Genomic DNA, 16,329 nt, shown 5'->3' with positions numbered 1-16,329 from the left:
AATTGAAGATCTGTTTATCAGTGAGAGTGAACTGTCAGGTATCCCTACCAGGGAGTAAATCTGGTCAATTTTACCAAGTGGTTTGTTCAAAAGGAGGGTGTTCTTATCAAGAAACTGTAAATTCAAGTTTGAGTCTGTCACTCTCTTTACATGACTTCTCTATAGCAATTCACCAACTTTTGATTTTTCTGAAAGCAAATTCTAGAATGAATTCACTTGGATCCTACGTAAGTTTGTAATATAGTCATTTTGGGAAGTCCCGTGGAAATACGCTGGCTGGCGTGTGTAGGCACACAGCCCCGACAGGCTCAGAGTTGCCATTGTTTCAAACACATTTTTATTGTTTGTTTTTTAATCATTAGGTGTTGTATAATTAGGATGGCTAAACAGTAACAAGTAAGCCAATACATAGGTTAGGGCTTGTAAAACACAAAGGATTCTTGCTCATGTCCAGAAAGTATCTGTAGTTGATGGGCAGGGAGCTTCCTTCCGTCCTTGAGATGACACAGGGATCCAGCCCTCCAGCCACCTTGGGTGGAGGGGGGACTTTGCCCGCCCACTGCCTGCATCTATTCAGAAGGAACGGAAAGTGTGGAGGACTCGGGTCTACTCTACTAAAAACCCTGGCGCTGAGGGGGCAAATGGCACTTGCACGTGTGTCCTATTGGCATATACATAGTCACATGGCGCGGGGGCGGACCGAGTTCACTACATGCTCTCCCACTAACCCAGCGCTGGGTTTGGTGGACAGCTGGTAGTTTGTGCCACAAGTGCCCATCGTGTTGTTTCTCAGGCTTCCTAAGGGGTAAGAATTCTGGGGACACTGTCACACAGATTACCAGGCCTTTCCCCTGAAAACCCTGAGCTCACAGGTCTGCCTTGGCTCCGAGAATCAGCGTGTTTGCACGCACCTCAGGTGATGGTCCTCTTCGGGAAGATTTGGGCAACACTGCAGTCAGGGGTGATTAGAGTACAGGTGGGCGTGCGACTCATCTGCGCTGTCTTCTGTGGAAGACCCCATGTTGGAAGGAATGGCGGCTGACTTGGCGGGTGGAACCAAACACCTTGACATAACCACCTAGTCTTTGAATTTGGCCTCATCATATAGAGAAGATTATGGCTCTAACCATGTAACACTAGAACATTTGTTTCGACCTGAATTTTTCTTGGGATATCTGGTTGTTTCGTTGAGTTGACTGAGTTTACTAGTCATTTTGACATACGGTGATTTTATAGCTTATATTAAATAGTTGGAATGTATTCTCGTCTGACAGTTCTTTAACACATAGGTCTCTATATAATATTGAATAGGAATGAAATCTAAGGTTTTTTTGTTCCCCCTCCTGTCATATGTTAAATCCTTTGGAAACCTACTATCATGGAAATTGAAAACAGAAATATATTGGACAAATTGTGGCTTAATGATTAGTAACCAAAATTATCGCGTACCAAAGAGGGAGGATGGAAAGCTTGTCTGTCCCCTCAGCCTTCCAAACATGCCAGGAGAATGACTCAGTGTGTGGCGTATCTATGGGGTGAGCTTTTCTGAGCAAATTTGGATCCTAGGCTGCCTCCTCCGCGCTACAGGGTAGTCACATGGGCCATGTCCCTTCAGCAAACTGAAATGTTCTCAGAGTTCAAAGCAACTTGAATACTAGGCTAAGACAGTAACATTCAGGAAGCTAAGTCTTCCTCGCACTGACATCAAAGCCTTCCAGGACCTGTTGAAAAGGTATTTGGGGTATCCATTCTTTCGGATTGCTGAGCTATTGATCTTCTTGCTGTAGAATATAATTTAGAACTAACTGTGAGAGCCTCCGTGGTGGGAGAGTATTATTATCATTTGTTATCTGCACAATTAGGAAGCGGCAGAGTACAGCAGAGGCTTTACTGTAAATTATCTTTGTTGCCTGAAGCATTTCAGCTCCTCACAGAGTGTTTTACAACATGCCTTTGTTCCCACCCCCATCTCCGTAATTATGTGCCCCAAACAAACAGGGGCCCTGAAGTCCAAAGGGCAAAAAGACTTAGAAAGCCTTCTTCTTCAGTTGTGTAAGGAAGACAGAGGAGCTTGCAGGATGTTTCTTTTCTTTTTCCTGAAGGTTTGATGGAAGAGTAAGTCACTGGCAATGATGGAGAAATATGCAAGTTTTTAGATCATAGGCTGTGGGGGGTTGGGGGGAGGATGGATGAGGCCGGCCTTCCTGCAGCGGAACGTGGGATCTGTAACCCCAGAATCAAGGAAGTACTTGACGCCTCCCTCTGAGGTTTCCTAGGGAGAAATTCTATGGCACAGATGATGAATCTACTTTCTAGCTGCTAACAAGAGAACAGTTAACTCTGCAGTTAGTTTTCCAGGCACATCAAGTGCTCAGGCCCTGTGTTACGTTTCACTCTATCCATAATCAGTTGTAGTTACTGAATTTCCTGGAAAATGGAAATGTGTGCCCAAGGTGGGTCTGGTTAGAGATTGCGAACAAGGAAGAGGTGGGCAGTCTCTGGCAAGGGTCAGCCACCCTCCCTGGATTCAGCCGGGCGTTGTCAGGGACAGAGGGGTGACCATGAGGACGTCACCTCTGTACCTCCTTTTCTTCAACTGGAGTAACGTGAACCAGACGGTCACTATGATCCCTTTTCTTTCTTTAATCCAGCATTTAAAATCGATCACAGTCAAATCCAGACCTGCCCTTGTGACTAAAGTTTGTCGCTTTTAGCCCAGCTGGTTCATTTTTTTACATCATTTTTTCTCTTGGAGGACACTCCCTCATGCCCCAGCACCCACGTTCTCACGATTTCCCGTCACTTGTCAGAGCCTCCAAACATTCATTTATACTGTGGTATATATCATGGGGATGTAGGCTATGGTGTTGTTTCTGAGGAATTTTTATTTCAGTATGAATTTGAGCTTCAAACTAAAAAGAATGAAGCTCAAAAGAGGAGAGGAAGCATGGGGGAGAAGAGAAGAATGGTGCGGGGTCTGCCCACTGCCGCCACTTTCCATCCCTCGCCCCAGAATCATCATTCACATTATTCCCTCCACGTTCAAAGGTGTACCCACTTGGCACAGTAAATTATAATTACTTCATCACCCTAGATAGAGAGGATGGCTTCATGGTGCCCCTGAAATTACACAAGGTGGCTGTAAAGTTTGTGTGCAATTAAATTGATACTTAATACTCTAGGATTAAATTGCACACGAACTTTACAGCCACCTTGTATAGTAGAAGGAAAGAAGATAACCTTTATTTGGTGCTTTCCGTGGGCCAGATTCCGGCTTGGAACTGTGTACATATCACTACCTGGATCGAACCTGGTCTGTCTTCCCCTCCCATCAAACCACACCCATCTTAGGTTGCAAATTGGAGAAGTGACCCAGAGTTGTTTCTCGGGAAATGGACTAGAGAGCATTCCTGCTGGGAGGCCGAATCAGAAAGGGCTCTAAACGTGTGAAGTCTAAAAGAGACAGGCTGCTGCAGGGTGAGCAGATGGGACAGTGCGCTGAGCAGAGTCAGCCCACACGCTTTAGTAGGAGCGTCCATCCCTAGGGGCACACATGTCCTGTTGGGGGGGGCCAAGGAAGCCCTCAGAGGTGGCAGCTTCCCTCAGCTGCGGTGGCATCGTTTAGTTAGCATGAGAAGACAGCCACTTGTCAGGCACTGAGCAGTCTTTTCCTGCTTCCCCTCAGTGTGCGATGGGACCTCTCAACATGGAATCCAGCTCCTGGGAGCCCCCGTGTCCAAGGGGGCTGCCCAGTGCTCATGTGGTCTGGGCCCTGGTCTCCCACCTGACGTTTCCTCCTTTTCCTCTCCTGACCCCATGCATTTAAGATGCCATATCTTCATGAGAAGCCCGGGGTCACTGCTTTTTTTCTTCCCCTATTATTGCTGAAATAAAGGGAAGTGACAAATGTGTGGTTAAACTCCTATTATCGTAATGAAACCTGGGTATGCTCGTTAGGCAGCCATAGGTTTTATTTCAAATAACAAACTGTTCTAGGGAATTTTTGCCCCATGGGGACAAGCCGTAGAGCGAACAATTAGGGGAAATTTTGTTGTACCCTGAATAGGGAAGTCATCCAAATGATTCCATTAAAATGGATTGACTATTTAGAGGCCATGTAAATGGACGTTCAAAGTAGTCAGAGGCCATGCAAATGGGTGAACTCGCCTAGTTCCAAGTAATTACTTCAGAAAGCAAGACAACAAAATCAATTCTAAACCCTATTAAGGGCTCATGGTCATCACTTAGGAGAGAGGCCCCTTGGCCCTCCCTTCCACCCAGAGACCCCTGGGAGCAGCTCAGTGTGGGGCAGGCACGTCACTGCCGCCTTTATGATCATATGGTTTGTTACAGAGGTAGAGTCATGTTGGCTGAGCCTCACCTGCCTCAAACAGAACCTACAGAGGGATCTTTTGGGGCTCCAGGCTGTATAGTGAAAGATAATAAATTTAAAGTGGACAATAATCTCTAACATTTATTAAGCACTTGTATTTATATGTCAGGAACTGTGTTATACGTTTTCCTAAGTTATCTTCTTTGATATGTTAACCAATGATACAGCTGCTCTTACTAACTGCACATTATAAGTAAGATCCAGAGGCTTAGGGAAGCTAAGTCACCAGCCTGAGATGCTAATCAGGGTGACTGTACTCAGCTCACTGCACAGATTATGAATGAAGCAGGAGAGAAATATCCAGTTTTGCTTTGGAAACTGTCATGGTGTTTGCCATGAGAACTCAGGGAGCAACGTACCCTTGGCTCCAGAAGTGACCGTCTTCCGTGATGTCCATTGTTCCCGGAATGTGATCCGAATACGTATGAACTGTGGCTTAGCTATCCCTGGGGTTGGGTGGAGGCAGTTGTAACAGTCATAAATATTAGCTCCCCAGGGCCATGTAGCACGGGAAAAAGTCTAAAATAAGTACAAATCTTTACTTTAGCCTAACATTCTGTTTCTATAGCCAAAGAGTTTGCCTTTCCATTTCACACTAAAGAGCATGGCAAGGAAGTATAGATAACCATGCTCTCATTCCAACTCCAGAAAAAATACCTTTGTTCTTCTCTGGGTTACAGATGCCCCTGTTGAAAGCTCAGAGGCACCTGGAACAGATCAGTAAGAAGTTATAATGTCACTGCTAGGGGCTGCAGTACAGAGCTGAGCTGGGTCTCATTCAGCCTCACAAAGGGGCCTGTATTCTGAGGATACAGACTGACACAGCATTGAAGCAGGACAGTGAAGTGGGGACTTAAGAGATTGGCCTGTCCTGGAAGCGTTTAATAGCCCAGAGTGTTGAACTGAGAATCATAGAGAAATAGATGGGATTTTAACCTACTCTCACAGCCACTAGACTCCTAATTATAATGCCATTCTATCCTCAAGAGAATCTACACTATGAAATAACCTTATATCAGAAACTTCCTTTTAATGAGGTCCCTCAGTACTTTAGAAACTAAATCCTTTTTAATTGGATTCAAGACAGAACTATCTTATACGAGCACGTTAACCCTATGTGTTGCCTTCCTTGAGGTATGTGAAGAGGTCTTGGTTCTCCACCTGGCCAGGAGGACTCCTGGAGGTGGGCAGGCGCATGAGCTAACCAGTAGGGCCTTCGTGTCTTGTTATGTTCAACCTAAAGTTATTAATTTTTTCTTACCTTTAGAGAAAAACATATTCTTCTCTAATACTCTAGAATTAGTGTGCGAAAAATATAAAATGTCATCTATTCCACTGTAGGCTGGTCATCTTTGATTCTGAGGGTCGAGTGGCCTTTCCTGTAATAAAGGACCTTCTTGCTTTCTTCACACCATCCCCAGAGGGGCCTTGACAAATGTAAGTGGCTTATTTCAGAGAACCAGGGAAGGAGAAAAGCAGATTCTGGCAGTTTTGTCCTTGGTATCTTTTTTCTGTGTTGTGCTGTAGTGGGAATTTACTGATCCTGTGTGAAGGGGCGTCACAGCACACACACAGCTGTGCACGTTACTCCTCAGTTGCTTTCCCAAATGGCTTGAAAATACAGTAGATTTAATCTAGATCCAAAAAAAAAGAAAAAAGGGAATCTTCATTTTCCTAGCAGAAAATTTAGAGCGCTCCCCTGTCTTCCCAGGGACGTGGAAGTAACAGGAGACCGTTCCTTCGGGGAAAGTCCCCAGGGCAGCAGGAGCCTGGCAATGGTTGCAACTTGTGACCAGGTAGTATAAATATGTCACGGTGTGTCAGGTGGGCAGTCGGAAGAAAGGTGCGGGGTTGCCACTGAGCGAAAAAGATCATTGTTCTCTCCCTGGCTGAAAAGTTGGCTCAGATTTGCTGTCTGAGTCAGGGTTATTGGGAAGGCATTGGGTGACTGCCCTGGGCAGCAGAGAGAAGGGCAGATCCCAGGGGAATTCCTTGGGCTGGCCTTTGGTAATCCGAATGGTGGCGTCCACGTAATTCAAGTACTGAAAGCAGAAGGGCAGCGTCACTCCTCTGCTTCCCAGGGAGTGGCCAGATGGCAGTACTTCCTACATCAGGGTGCCAATTATACCAAACTCTGTAAAACTAAGCTAATGGGATACGGTTTCATTAAAAGTTGATGTCTACCAGATGAGGCATTTGGGTCGAGTAGCTGCAGTTCTAAGCTATGGAAGTCCCCCTCGTCAATGGAAAAAAGAAAAGATCTGTCTTCAGTGACTTTTGGAGACATTTCAAGCAAGAGAGTTTTAGGAAGAAGACATTTTAGGTGACATGAAAAGGTTCTGAAGCAGTTCCGGGGATCTTTCAGAGTAAGGTGGCACACACTGGAGATGGGTGCGGGATATTCTTCTTGCTGGAGCGTTGACTTTGAAGGGTGCTCTTGAACCCTTCAAATTATGGGATGGTTTTGCCTTCACTGTTTGCTGCCTGTGTGCCTGGGGGACACGAACCTCCTGGAGTCTGCTGTCTTCTCATCTGTACAATGAGAGGCAGTGGAGGGCCAGGCGGATAGAGTTAGTTAAATTGTAAAATTCTGTGATTCTACAGAAAGGGCATAGAAGCCACAAGAAAGCAATGCCACCTTCACTTCCTCTGGTTGTCTTAGTTTTTAGTTTAAAGCAATAAAAGTTTGAGGTGGAGGATATAAAGCACGGGCCTCTTATCTTCCTGTAGACTCCTCCTTGAGGGAGCTCATTTTCGCTTTGGTTGCCGCCTCTTTTGTGCCTCTCATTCCCCTCTCACAGTTCACGTCACTACAGCCGTACTTTCAGAATTCAAGTGCAGAGGAGCCATAGCCGAGAAATCAGAAGCAGGAATACGCCAAGGTCTGCAGTGGCAAGGGGGCTGGATTTCAGGTGTAGCCCGTGGGGTCAGCAGCATCACTGTTCAGTCATACCTCACACGTGTCGGTCGAACAAAGCTAACCAGTGCCGAGGGCCCAGCACCATGGGAGCCACCAGATGGTACAGTCATAATGGTCTCTTGGGGTGGGTGGACTTTGGGCTGAAGAAAGGAATACACCTGTGACTCTCCAGGGGACCAAATCTCATCTCTGTACTTTCTAAGAATGGCATTTTATCATTGTCTTTTCCCTGGAGACAGAGTATAGTTACCTTCTATACCACTGAAAAACGACCTTTTTCTTTCTTTAAGGTCAGTGCTAAGTTTTCTGTAAAAATTTTAATTTGGGGGATTTTGGGGCAGAGGGGTTGAGCCTTTAACTGCTCTGCAGAAACTGGAAGTAGAAGGTCTTGGCAGCCGGTGATTGATGGTCGAAACCATAGTGTGTGGGAGATACACTTGAGCCCAAAATGTACCGCTTAGATCAACAACCTTTCGATTCTGAAACAAAAGTATTAAATGCTCTCCGTAGTGGCTAAGATTGAGGGAGAAAATAGATTACAAGGGGAATCAAGTATAAGGAGTCTGTCCTCTTTTGACTTCAGCTGGCTCGTGTGCTACTGACTTGACAAGAAGCCAAGATCCCGATTGCAATTCCACTTGTGTAAAGCAGGCACCTGCTCTGCTTGCAAATGTGCACACACACAAGGGAGCTTCATTCACAGAGAGGAAAAAACCATGGCCGGTTCACTAATTTAGCCTTCCAGGGCCTTAGTCTCTTCATCTGTCAGCCCTTAGAATTCAAAGGCAGCCTATAAAGGAATTTTCAATTCATAATGTGATGACTTTGTTGATGTCCTGAATTCGAATATATATTGAGTTGAATTTGTCTACCAGGACCCATTACTTTGTTTTTTAAAAAAGTACAGGGCTCAATCGTGAGATGATCAGTTTGTGGCTATTTTCAAGTGTTTTTTTTTGTTTGTTTGTTTTTTGTTAGATACAGAAAACAAAACAGATTTCTTATGCTTAAAATCTTGCCTTAAAAACATGGACAGCCTCTGTCTTTACTCTGGGACAGAGTTCAACTAGGACAGACAGGTGTTTTTATGCACAACACTGTAAGCTCCAAATCTAAAATACTTTTTCGTTTACTGCTATAAGCTTCCAAACTGAAGGACTTTTTATTTTACCACAAGCTCTGAAATTGAAACACTTGTTTATTTTACCAGCTTAGCCACAGAATTGTATACTAGGAAATCATTTTGTACCTTCTCATTCCTTGAGTTCTACAGTTTTGTTTCAGAAAATGCTTCATATTTTTCCTCAAAAAAATATTGAAGAACAGCATCAGGAAAAGGATTAGCAGTTAAGAGATAGACATTCCAAAAAGGCCCTTCCTGCCATGTGGGTGAGACAGGAGGACTCTCCTCCATCCAGGCTGGCAGGGACAGGGGGCAGGGCAGTGCCTGTGGCTCAAAGGAGTAGGGAGCCGGCCCCATATGCCGGAGGTGGCAGGTTCAAACCCAGCCCCGGCCAAAAACTGCCAAAAAAAAAAAAAAAAAGCTGGGAAAAAAAAAAAAGAATGGGCAACCAACACCAGGCTCCGTGGGGCCAGGCTCTGCCGTTGACAATGTGTCGATTGTTGGCGTGGGATCTGGAAGTCCCACTCGGCCCCTGACGAGTACTGTTTTCAATCATTGAAAACCGTGAGGTCACTGACCATTCCTGCCTTGGATGAGGTCGTCACACATGATATGCATGTATCAAAATACCACATGTGCCCTTTACATGTGTACAAATATTATGTATCAATCAATTTAAAATTTCAGAAAATTTTTAAAAGACACACAAATATTTTAAAAACTGCCTTGACCTTGTTTTAGAGCCAACGGGGTTTAAGAAAACTGCTGTTTTAAAAGGGTGTCTGCAGAGCATCAAACTTTAGTTCCATACCTACCCAATTTGATAAGGGTCAAAAACCGTGGGGGAGGTGTCTTTAACCAGTACAGTGTCAGTGTTCTTAAGGGTGGAATTAATTTTAAACTCTGATCTTTTATCATTCTCTAGGGCTGTGTCTGTACCGCCCTCCACATGGAAGAATGTAAATCAGTTGCAGTTAGACTCAGGGCAAGCCGCGCTGTAAACTGGTTATCTTTACATAAGCAGTACATCTTTTTTTTTTTTTTTTCTGAGTATTATTACCAAGAGTTTCTAAGTAAAGATTTTCAAGAGAAACAGCTGTGGTTTGAAAAGATTTGTGATAAACCAGATGGTTTCTTTGAGGATAAATCTACTTGATCATTTAAAATTAAAGTCTTTCAGTGAAGTTGAGTGTTTACTTCGTGATTTTAAATACACTACTCTGTATGTGGGGAGGGGTGATGGTGGGGGACTACCCCTGGCCTGTCTTTTGGGGGACTTTGTCTTTGAAAGCAGCAAAACCTTCATAACAGTGTCTCAGATTATCTAGCAATTACGCTGGCAGAATACCTGAGGGAACTGCTTTACCACAGCAGAAACTGGTAGTGAGAAGATCAAGTCGGACAAGGGTGACCCTGCTCAGGGCACGCAGCCCTCAGCCTCTCCGAGAGTTGCCACTGTCAACTTCTGATGCCTGGTGGTGTAATCATAGCCCACAATTAGAATTCTCATTACAGATTGCTTTACAAGCTAAGCATCTGCAACTGTATTGCTAAACTTACCAGTTCCTGGAAATCTGTGCATCAGAAGTCTCCCAAGGCCCCCAGACAGCCCCATTAGGAGGTAGAGAGAAGGGGTCAACGGGTGAGAAGTTGGGCACCGGTGGCTTTTCTGTACCTGCCTCCTTCCCTTGGGTGCCCAGATGGCCTGGCTGCTGCTGACCGCCTGGAGCTGCTTGCTGTGGCACCTTGTGGGCGGCTCCCTAGAGTCCAGGGTGGGTCTCCAGTACTTGGTCTGTTTTCTGTTCCCTTCCTATGGGTTCCGCTGGATGTTCACAGTTTAAACAGCAGAATTAATTCCCAGTGAGGTGTTAATGGCCGGTGAGATGTCATGTCTTTCCCCCTGAGGTGTATATAGAATCATCATGGCCTTTTGGTGTCAACCAAAGGAGTCATCAGTCAAGGAAATCTTAGGTACTATGTGGACCTAAGACTGTGATGCTTGGTTCTGAAATCACATCTCAAGTTTTACCCCTGTACCTATTTCACTTGTGTGTTTAAGAAGTCCTGGATGAGGAGTAAAGGGAGGGGTTGATAAAGTAACACATGCAGGATTTTTTTCTTTTGCTCCAAGGTCCATGCAGGGGTGTCCAACCTTTTGGCTTCTCTGTGCCACATTGGAAGGACAGAAAGTTGTCTAGAGCCACACATTAAATACACAAACACTAATGAAAGCTGATGAGCTAAACAAAAGGTCCATGCATAACTTTTGTGATACCTGCCACCACAAATAAGCAAAAAAGTCCTCATACAATCATCATGCTGCCTGTGGGCCTGCAGGTTGGACACCCCTGGAAGCTTTTTATTCTTACAATTACCAAATAGGTTGAAAGGAAGGACAGCATAAAGTGGCCTGGGTGTGTGTGAAGCATGCTGTTTACCTTCCCTAACTCCTAAATGAGTGGATAAGCCCCAGCATGCATCATACGGATGTTGTCAAATGGGCATCGTAGAAAAACACGAAGCAGCAAAAATTATCAACCTTAAGCAGAAAGAGGAGGGTAGAGGTGTGTTGAAGCTCCCGACTCGTCACACTGCATCCATGTCTGTTCATCTAGGTCCCTTGACTAGTCACTTCGCCTCTTGGACACAGGGCAGGGCTTTTCTCTCCTCTCCATGGACAGCCTGGAGAGGGGCTTCCAGGAATGAATACCGAAGCCTGAGGGACTGCCCCTTTGGATGTATGTTGTAGCCACTAACCATGGAAGAGCATCTGTGGGTGTTGTAGATATTTAGTCACCCACCTCCCACTGATGTTTGAAACAGAGCCTACAGGGGGAGGGCGGCCTGTCCCTGAGCCATCTGGTGTTGCAGCTGACCTGGAAATGAATCCCGTACATCTCAGACCTGAGTTACAGCTGGCGTGGGGAAATGGAAGAGACAGGTGATTCCCTTAACAGCTGTACGTTCAGTTAGGGCTGGCAAGAAAGAAGATTTCATCCTTGTTGACCCTTCGTGGGCTTTCTGGGATCTATGGTAGCTCCCTGACCTTTTGCCATGATAATTACCACTTCAGGGCAAATAGTGATATTTTTCTCTTCCTTTGTGGAAATATTCTCTGCAGGTCAGGGAATCTAAGACTTCAAGTGAACACAATAAGTGATGGATAGTTTGGGGGGTTTTGGTGGGGTTTTTTTTTGTTTGTTTGTTTTTTTAAGAAAAAACTGTGGAGAGAACTCAGAGAAACAGCAATCTTTCACACTTATTCCAATTTCTGGAAACATAGGAACCTAGATCCTCTTAGGGCTTACACGCGTCTAAGGTGACTTTAAATTTGGAGTCTGTGTTTGTCCTAAACATGTTCAGATCACTAAAGGCTGAATTTGTTAAGTGAATCATTGTGAATGCTAAATGAAGCATAAGACTTTTTGAGCCCAAGAAAGAGAAAGAATAATTTTGACCCTTTTTTGTTTGTCCTGAGTGAAGCCCTCTGTATATTCGCGTAGTTTGGGGAGGATTGTAGGCAGACTTGTTTTTTATGAAGGTAAGGTACAGCAAAAGTAAGGTATTTTCGCCTAAGTCATTCAACAACCAAAAGTATGAAACCAAAAGAAGACTCTTCGGGTAATATTCCCCATCATCTTGTCTAGCCCAGGACCCTCGCGTTGTGCAAATTGCATCACGAGTTGCCCAGCTGAGGCCTGAGCAGGGGCAGAAGTCCAGCCTGGGCTCTGCTCACCAAGCCCTGGGCTGTGGCAGGGAGTGGCCAGCCTGGAGATGGGACACCATTTTCCACTTCACACAAAGGCTTTATGCTCCCCTGCCAACCACAGAGGCTCTCGGGCTGGGCTGTTGAGTTGGGGTGTTTTCTACAAAGAGTCTGCCTATCACTGTGAAGCTAGAGCTGCTGACATGGTCTTGAAGAGTCTTTGTTTAAGTGGTTGTGCAGTGAAACAGTGGAGAATAGTGTGTAGTGATGACCCCTGTTTTCACTGTACTGACTGCACAGGCAGCGTGGACCCTGGGTGAAATTGGGAAGAGTTGGAAATTTGGGGTGTCTTCCCATTTCCCCTTCTGGGCATTATACTCTTCACTCCTTCCCCCTCTTAACCTGCCATTCACCTTGCTCAGATGCAAACTGTGAACTTGCCTTTTCTGCAAAACAAAAAAACGAAACAAAAACCACCCACCTTGTGTTCACTAAGAGCCTTACCAAGAAGAAAGCATTGTAAGCTGCCAGAGTCAGATACTGAGATGGAACACCTAGGCAAGACTAAGGCTGTCACATTTAAATACCAAATGGACTGCACCTTCCTGGTGGACTCTCAGATAGTAAGAAATGCAGGGATTTTGTTCAGGCATCTAAGAAGGAAAATGTCCTCTGTTCCTGAGCCCGCTGCGCGTTGGCCCAGTGTCACGGGCACACAGTTCTCCCGGTTCACATCATCTTTGCTCCTCGCTGCCTTTATCTTATCACTGCGTTGACTTCTCCATTTTCAGTTTCCCCCTCAGTCCACCTCTCTGTTAGGCCGACCTAAACATCCCGTTCTTGACTCTGTCTGGCATGGCCAAACTGGCTTTTGCTTTTCATTTCCCAATCTTACCTTCCTTGATTTCTTTCTTTTTAGCCAAGCAAGCTGCTCCATTGCTAAATCTTTTTTAAGCATATCACCCCCCCAAAAAAAATTACCAACTTGAAAGTGTCAGATTCTGCCTCTTTTATTAAAACTTTATTACACGAGGTTGAAATTCAGAATGTCCCCATTGTTCCTTATCTAGAAACTAACTCCTATAAGCCCTGGAGAGGGGAAGGAGATCATATTGAGAGTCTGTCTGTTAGAAGTGCTGGGAAGGCTTGTCTTGTTTCTCTATGTGAAGCCTAGCAAAGCGTAGTTGGTATTTCTCTGCTTCTAAAAATGATTACAGTGGGTTACTGGAATCTGGGACTTTACTTTGCTTTTCAAAATTAAGCAATTTCCATAGCTTTCCAGAGCTTACATTAGAGCAATGAAGCTGAAATCACTCATTTTGTTGATCGCTCCAGTAAAAAAATCTACCATCAAGCAACATGGCCCAGTGACCTCTAGTCAAAGAAGTCGAGAGAGCTGACATGAAAAGCTCACATAAAAATAGTCTCTCCATCTCTGAGAGCTTTAAGAAACTTCATAATTTTCAGTTCCTTCCATATTTACATATTCAGATATGAAGGGTTTCCGATGCTGAGATTCAAGGAGCTTCATAGGCGCCAAGAAGCTGTGCTCATCCTCTCTGTCCAAAAGGTGAAAGTTCTGTACCTGTTACATTTAATCTTATCAGATTCTGAATAATCAAGTGTAAGAGAACAAGATTCCAGATTTCCTTTCCAGATGGGGAGGAAGCATCTTCGATATCTTCAGGAATGCTGTGTGAAGGGGATTGCACTTTATTCCCCCCAACCCCCTGACTCCTTTGAATGAGTTTTTATTTGGAGGCATCCGAATGCTGGTGTCTCACTGCAAACCTCTGGGGGCTCCAGTGCCAGCTCCCTACCTGCAGCTGTGTGGTCTTATTCTGCTCTTTTCTCACCTGCATCGTTCCCCTGAATAGACCGCTACGGATGCCTGTGTGCTGGGTGTGTAGACCACTGAGTGCTGGGCGTGTAGACCACTGCGGATGCCTGAGTGCTGGGCGTGTAGACCGCTGCGGATGCCTAAGTGCTAGGTGTATAGACCACTGCGGATGCCTGAGTGCTGGGCGTGTAGACCGCTGAGTGCTGGGCATGTAGACCGCTGCGGATGCCTGAGTGCTGGGCATGTAGACCGCTGCGGATGCCTGAGTGCTGGGCGTGTAGACCACTACGGATGCCTGAGTGCTGGGCGTGTAGACCGCTACAGATGCCTGAGTGCTAGGCGTGTAGACTGCTGAGTGCTGGGCATGTAGACTGCTGCGGATGCCTGAGTGCTGGGTGTGTAGACCGCTATGGATGCCTGAGTGCTGGGCGTGTAGACCGCTATGGATGCCTGAGTGCTGGGCGTATAGACTGCTGAGTGCTGGGCGTGTAGACTGCTGCGGATGCCTGAGTGCTGGGCGTGTAGACCACTACAGATGCCTGTGTGCTGGGCGTGTAGACCGCTGAGTGCTGGGCATGTAGACCGCTGCGGATGCCTGAGTGCTGGGCGTGTAGACCGCTACAGATGCCTGTGTGCTGGGCGTGTAGACCGCTGCGGATGCCTGAGTGCCGGGCGTGTAGACCACTGTGGATGCCTGTGTGCCAGGCGTGTAGACCGCTGTGGATGCCTGTGTGCCGGATATGTAGACCGCTGCGGATGCCTGAGTGCTGGGCGTGTAGACCACTACGGATGCCTGTGTGCCGGGCATGTAGATCGCTGAGTGCTGGGCATGTAGACCGCTGCAGATGCCTGTGTGTCGGGCGTGTAGACCGCTGCAGATGCCTGTGTGCTGGGCGTGTAGACCGCTGCGGATGCCTGTGTGCTGGGCGTGTAGATCGCTGAGTGCTGGGCGTGTAGACCGCTGCAGATGCCTGTGTGCCGGGCGTGTAGACCGCTGCGGATGCCTGTGTGCCGGGCGTGTAGATCGCTGACTGCTGGGCGTGTAGACCGCTGCGGATGCCTGTGTGCTGGACGTGTAGACCACTGCTGATGCCTGTGTGCTGGGCGTGTAGATCACTGAGTGCTGGGCGTGTAGACCGCTGCAGATGCCTGTGTGCCGGGCGTGTAGACCGCTGCGGATGCCTGTGTGCTGGACGTGTAGACCACTACGGATGCCTGTGTGCTGGGCGTGTAGACCACTGCGGATGCCTGTGTGCTGGACGTGTAGACCACTACGGATGCCTGTGTGCTGGGCGTGTAGACCACTGCGGATGCCTGTGTGCCGGGCGTGTAGATCGCTGACTGCTGGGCGTGTAGACCTCTGCGGATGCCTGTGTGCTGGACGTGTAGACCGCTGCGGATGCCTGTGTGCCGGGCGTGTAGATCACCGAGTGCTGGGCGTGTAGACCACTGCAGATGCCTGTGTGCTGAGCGTGTAGACCACTACGGATGCCTGTGTGCCGGGCGTGTAGACTGCTACAGATGCCTGTGTGCCGGGCGTGTAGACCGCTGCAGATGCCTGTGTGCCGGGCGTGTAGACTGCTATGGATGCCTGTGTGCTGGGCATGTAGACCGCTGAGTGCTGGGCGTGTAGACCGCTGCAGATGCCTGTGTGCCAGGCGTGTAGACCGCTGCGGATGCCTGAGTGGTGGGCGTGTACTGGGAAACTGTACATATGCTGATTACCAGATTGGTAACCAGTACCTTTATCATCAGGTTGAGGTAGGTGTCAGCCAGCCTTCAGGACACACGCAGAAAGTCTAAGGTTTTAACACCTGCTCTTTGGAGGGGGAGGTTGGTTAGAAAGAGGGTAGGGGGTGGCACCTGTGGCTCAAAGGGGTAGGGTGCCGGCCCCATATGCCGGAGATGGCAGGTTCAAACCCAGCCCTGGCCAGAAACTGCAAAAAAAAAAAAGGGTAGGGTATATGCTATTCTGGCCTGGAAGGGCCCCAGTGACCTACATTCTTAGAAATGAGTAGCTAAGTGGTTGCCAATTGGCATACCACAGCCCTTTTTAATGCGGGGGCCAGAGTCTGCTAACATCTATTGGGTGTGTACCAACCTATATTGTAAGTTCTTTTCTAAGCTGGTTAAAACGTAGTCTTTCATTTTTGGCAAATAAGTATTGAGCATCATAGGAATGGAACTTTACATCATTTACTATGGTAGAGGTTTTAAAAAAAAAACTAACCATCCCAGCTTTTAGGAAGCTTATAATCCAGCTGTCTCACTTTTGAGAAAGTGTTTCAAAAATCTGATGTTTTAGAGAAGATACCCTTTAAGAAAATTATAATTGCTGTAAGCTCAT

General features: G+C 46.6%; 1 protein-coding gene across 16 annotated transcripts in view; it reads left to right on the top strand.

Annotated features, from left to right (window-relative positions):
- CELF2 (CUGBP Elav-like family member 2) overlaps positions 1-16,329 on the top strand; it is a 766,349-nt gene that overhangs the window by 643,427 nt on the left and 106,593 nt on the right. The window lies entirely within an intron of this gene.

This window comes from Nycticebus coucang, chromosome 20 (assembly GCF_027406575.1).
Source record: "Nycticebus coucang isolate mNycCou1 chromosome 20, mNycCou1.pri, whole genome shotgun sequence".
NCBI lineage: Eukaryota > Metazoa > Chordata > Mammalia > Primates > Lorisidae > Nycticebus > Nycticebus coucang.
This window is presented reverse-complemented; position numbering and strand designations above follow the sequence as displayed.